A 5962-nucleotide genomic window follows, 5' to 3' on the forward strand; every position below is an offset into this window, starting at 1 on the left:
ACCCTTATGGCAGAAAGTGAAGAGGAACTCAAAAGCCTCTTGATGAAAGTGAAAGTGGAGAGTGAAAAAGTTGGCTTAAAGCTCAACATTCAGAAAACAAAGATCATGGCATCCGGTCCCATCACTTCATGGAAAATAGATGGGGAAACAGTGGAAACAGTGTCAGACTTTATTTTGGGGGGCTCCAAAATCACTGCAGATGGTGACTACAGCCATGAAATTAAAAGATGCTTACTCCTTGGAAGGAAAGTTATGACCAACCTAGATAGCATATTGAAAAGCAGAGATTTTACTTTGCCAATAAAGGTCCGTCTAGTCAAGGCTATGGTTTTTCCTGTGGTCATGTATGGATGTGAGAGTTGGACTGTGAAGAAGGCTGAACACCAAAGAACTGATGCTTTTGAAGTGTGGTGTTGGAGAAGACTCTTGAGAGTCCCTTGGACTGCAAGGAGATCCAACCAGTCCATTCTGAGGGAGATCAGCCCTGGGATTTCTTTGGAAGGAATGATGCTAAAGCTGAAACTCCAGAGTTGGCCACCTCATGCGAAGAGTTGACTCATTGGAAAAGACCCTGATCCTGGGAAATATTGAAGGCAGGAGGAGAAGGGAATGACAGAGGATGAGATGGCTGGATGGCATCACTGACTCAATGGACGTGAGTCTGGGTGAACTCTGGGAGTTGGTGATGGACAGGGAGGCCTAGCGTGCTGTGATTCATAGGGTCACAAAGAGTCAGACACGACTTGAGCGACTGAACTGAACTGAACTGACTTTCTTTTTCTTCTCTGATTGCTGTGGCTAAAACTTCCAAAATTATGTTGAATAGTAATGGTGAGAGTGGGCATCCTTGTCTTGTTCTTGACTTTAGGGGAAATGTAGAGCATAAGTTTCTTAATTTCCCACCAAGGCCATCTCCACCAGGCCATGCTGGCCTTGATGAGATTTCAGCTTACATGAGCTCTTTGTTTGTGTCCTTCCATGTAAGTTTCAGGAGGACAGAAACTTAGATTTGTTCCCTATTTCATCCCCTACCTAGTGGTGAACACACTGTATGTCTGAAGCATGATAGGTGAATGATTCATTTTTAAACTAAAAGAACATGCACACATGAGGTCATGCAGTGTATTACATCTCCTCATGTGTTATACTAAGCACTTTTCTTTTTTTGACTGCGCTGGGTCTTTGCAGGATCTTTTAGCTATAACAGCGGCATGTAGAACTTTCGGTTATGGCATGTGGGATATAGTTCCGTGACTAGGGGCACACAAAGTCTTAGTCCCTGGACTACAAGTGTGAGCTTAGTTGGTCAGTCATGTCCGACTCTTTGCAACCCTATGGACTGTAGCCCGCCAGGCTCCTCTATCCATGGGGATTCTCCAGCAAGAATTACTGGAATGGGTGGCCATGCCCTCCCCTCCTCCAAGGGCTTTTCCCAAACCAATGATTGAACCCAAGAGTCCCACATTGCAGGCAGAGTCTTTACCATCTGAGCCACCAGGGAAGTCCCTAAACACTTTTAATTTGTATTTAATTTACTTTCCTTACCACCCTTTACACAGAGGTGAAAGGGTGAGGTTGTTGTTGTTTAGTCACTCAGTCCTGTCCCATTCTTGTGACCCCATGGACTATACCCCACCAGGCTCCTCTGTCCATGGGATTTCCCAGGCAAGAATACTGGAGTGGGTTGCCATTCCCTTCTTCAGGGGATATTCCTGACCCAGGGATCAAACCTGCGTCTCCTTCATTGCAGGCGGATTCTTTACCTCTGCACCACCAGGGGAGCCCCTGAAGATGCTATGTACCACATCTCATTATCTGCAGGGCAGGCAGAAGACTGGGTCTTTGGGACCTGGCCACCTTCACAGGGTGATGACAATGATTTAAATAACTAAGGATATTTTGTTTTTCTCAGATCTGGTCTTACTGTTCAAAAGTGACCTTATTCTCAATTTAGCCTTAAATAATGAAAACCATACAGGCAGAAACTATTTGATCCAACTCTTTGGGGGGAAAAAAATCAACACCGCAACAACATTAATGCTAGTTATTGTTGTAGCTTCAACACTAACCCATTGATCCTCTCAAATTTTATTAAAGCAAGAAGAACTACATCATAGATTTTCCGTGACTTGACAAAAAACCAAAGCTATGTCTAGATCACCTGAATAGTTCATGTATCACTTGGACAGCAGCCTAACTGGCATTTAACCCAAAGTAGTATTCTCAATACTAAATAAAATTTAGAGACATCATTACCTTTGTTGCTGAAAGCCTCTTCTGGGCTTAATTTTTAACTCTGATTGAATTTCCCAAGACAGTGAATGCCTTTTCAGTCTCCTCTCAGTCACTTGAGACTCACAGACTTAGAGAATGAACTTATGGTTGCCAGGGTGGGGGAAGGATGGGGAGAAAGGATAGTTATGGAGTTTGGGATGGATGTGTAAAACCTGCTAAATTTAAAATGGATAACAAGGACCCATATTGTACAGGGAAGTCTGCTCAATGTTATGTGGCAGCGTGGATGAGAGGGGAGTTTGGGGGAGAATGGACACATGTATATGAGTGACTGAGTCACTCTGCTGTCCCCTGAAACTATCACAACATTATTAATTGACTATACTCCAATATAAAATAAAAAGTTAAAAAAAAAACAAATATGCCAGTCATTTGGGATGAAGATTTAATAATTATTATGACTTTGAGATTCCTCAGTTATGAGATCATTTTTATAATAAATTGAATAACCAGGCAGATAGCTCCCATCAACACTCTGTGTTTCGCGGTAAGTGGAGCATTCACCAAGCCACACCATTTACTTTTCCTATTCTGTTTGCAATTGTTCAAACACTCTCTGCAGAGGTTAGGGCATCTCTCTGTGGAGGTGGGATATCCACCCACAATAACCAGAGTCTTATCCCTGGGGTTTCTCAGACTCAGAAACTCCAGCTGAGCTTCTGGTCCTGGCAGGGAGTCAGTGGGCCTGCCTCCCATGGTGCCATTTTATTAACTCAACCCAGGAGACGATTCATTCCACAAGGAGACTTTGTTCCTCCTCATCTGCTCGTCAGCCGCAGTGGGAAGGGAATGATCCGTTGGCTCTGATTTCACTGGGCCTCATCCTTTCCTCAAGCCTTTTAACACATGCCATCACGGATCATATTTTCCTCTTAATGTGGAAGGAGGGTGAATGGACTGGAAGGGGTTGGTGAGAGCATAGCCCCTCGGTGGCTGGATGGGGCCCTCTGAGCCCTGGTTCTCTTTCCAACTATGCTCCTGACCTGCCAATGTCAGCCATGGGCTCTGCTGTCCCAGTGTCCAAGTCCTACGATCAGTCACCTCTCAGGGTCACAGGTTTCTAAGAAAGAGCAAACTTAGGGGCCAGGATGTGGGGAAAGACACTGCCTGAAAGGTGTAGGAGAGCCTCACTTTCCATCCTTTGCCCATCAGCCCCAGCTCACCTTGAACTTCACCCAATACTCTCAGGCCCTCCTGGCCTAAAAGGCATTTTTATCCAAATTCTGATCACTAGCCCTTCTGTCTTCTGCAGAGACTGCGAAGGCTGGGCCTCTGCCCGCTGGTTGGGGAAGAATGACAAGGGCACTTTCTTACCCTCTAAAGCTCCCTCCTGCTGAGAAAGGCTGCTGGCCTTGGGTTCCAAGAGGAAGCAGCAGGCTTGCATCCCTGGGAACTATGCATGATGAAACAGGGCACCCTGCCTGGCCTGGCCTGGCAGGAGTTGCAAGAGTTAGTAAAGAAGGGAGCTACAGAGAAGACACTTACTAACCCCAAGATCCCTTTCTGTGTCTCAGACAGCAGTGCTCCTCGTGGATTACAGTCACATGACTGAATTATCTGGCTTGTACTTAATGCTGGAAGATTCCTCAGAATGATGAGTAGACACCAACGAACTAGTCTCATGCTCTGGTTCCTTACCTGAAGAGGCTGCTTTGAGTCACTCAGTGGTTCCTTACCTGACAAGCATGTCCTCAGTCATCTGGCCCCTGCTTCACTCTCCAACCCAAGTTCACAGGCTTGTCCTGGAAATTCTGAACTCTTTGTAGTCCTTGTACACTATGCCAAGAATCCAAAAATTTTATCTGTAAAGGTCCAAATAGCAAATATCTTAGGCTATGCAGGCCCTAAAGACTCTGTATCTTGTAAATCTTGCTTATATGAGAAAGTGAAAGTGTTAGTTGCTCAGTTGTATCTGACTCTTCACAACCCCATGGACTGTAGCCTGCCAGGCTCCTCTGTCCATAGAATTCTCTAGGCAAGAATACTGGAGTGGGTAGCCATTCCCTTCTCCAGGGGATCTTCCCGACCCAGGGATCAAACTCAGATCTACATTGCAGGTGGATTCTTTACCATCTAAGCCACCAGGGAAGCCCATCTTGCTTACATATTTAATGTTAATTTCTATTTGTTTTTATAATCATCTGTATTTATATAAATTTCCCCATCAACCTCTGATCTTGCAGGCAAAAATTACTTATCTTTATATCAAACAAATCAATCCTAAAGGAAATCCCAGTCCTGAATGTTCATTGAAAGGACTGGTGCTGAAGCTGAAACTCCAATACTTTGGCCACCTGATGCGAAGAACTGACTCATTGGAAAAGACCCTGATGCTGGGCAAGATTGAAGACAGGAGGAGAAGAGGAAGACAGAAGATGAGATGGTTGGATGGCATCACCAATTTGGAGGACATGAGTTTGAGCAGGCTCTGGGAGTTGTGATGGACAGGGAAGCCTGGCATGCTGCAGTCCATGGGGTCGCAAAAAGTCGGACACAACTGAGCGAATGAACTGAACTGAACTGGTATCTCCACAATCCAGCAAGTACCTGGCATATCTAGTGTTGATTAAATAATTTTAGTGAATGAGCAATACCAAAGAAAGTCAAGCTATACCCTCTCCCAAACTGCCTTTAAAAGAAAGAAAACTGAAAGATAAAAAGAAAGAAAAAGAGAGACAAGAAGAGAAAAGAAAGAAAAGGAAATGAAAAACGAAGACAGACAACAGTCAAATGCCAGAACCTGGGAGGAATTTAAGTCTTACAGAACCAAATGAAGAAAAACAGTCAGCTGCTCATGTGTGCTACGGAAAGAGACACCTAGACCTCCCAGGAGAGAAGAGCTGGAACTCATTCTGTCTGCCTCTGGACTCAGAGACTCAGGATCTGTAGCATCTGGAACAATCATTTCTTACACATGTAGATTCTGCTTTGAGGGGCGGGGTGAGTCTTCATAAATTCTCCCTTTCCTCTTCATTCCCTCCCAACCTCTCCCTAACTTACAGCCTTCCCATCTTTCTGTCCATTCAGATACCAGACATAATTCCCAGAAACAGTGGGGCAGGAAGTGGGGAGTGGATGTGGTTCTCCTGCAGATCAGAGTGAAGGCAAAGGAGGTGCCATGGTGCACGGCCTTCCCTGTGTTAGTTTTTCAGAAGACGGGGCAGTAAAGCAAGAGATAACTTCACCTCAGCTCATCAGAATCACAAGTATGTACTGTGCTCACTTCAAAACTGACAACACAGAAACAATTAGCATAGTACCTGTACAAGGAGGACACATGAATTTCTGAAGCATAATTAAAATTTTTACACTAGGTGAATTTTATTTCAACCACAAAAATGTATTATATATAGGGACTTCTCTGGTGGTCCAGTGGCTAAGACACCATGCTCCCAAAGCAGGGCTCAATCCCTGGTCAGGGAACTAGATCCCTCATGCTGCAACTAAGACCAGTGCAGCCATACACACACACACACACACACACACACACACACAAATAAATGAATAGGTACCTCCTTAACCCTGGAAACAGAGATGAGAGTTATACATATTAAGCAGTCCTTCAGCTATAAATCTCAGGATATACCATAACCAGCATTCAGATCAGATTAGATCGGTCGCTCAGTCGTGTCCGACTCTTTGCGACCCCATGAATCCCAGCACGCCA

General features: G+C 44.7%; 1 non-coding gene across 1 annotated transcript; it reads left to right on the forward strand.

Annotated features, from left to right (window-relative positions):
* Positions 1-5495: 5495 nt before the first annotated feature.
* LOC147361000 (U6 spliceosomal RNA) lies at positions 5496-5600 on the forward strand. The gene has a single exon (XR_015140105.1). It is a non-coding gene; the product is annotated as a U6 spliceosomal RNA (small nuclear RNA).
* Positions 5601-5962: the final 362 nt, after the last annotated feature.

This window comes from Bos grunniens, chromosome 13 (assembly GCF_055505025.1).
Source record: "Bos grunniens cultivar Pamir isolate PY7600 chromosome 13, Bosgru_T2T1.0, whole genome shotgun sequence".
In the NCBI taxonomy this organism is placed as follows: Eukaryota; Metazoa; Chordata; class Mammalia; order Artiodactyla; family Bovidae; genus Bos; species Bos grunniens.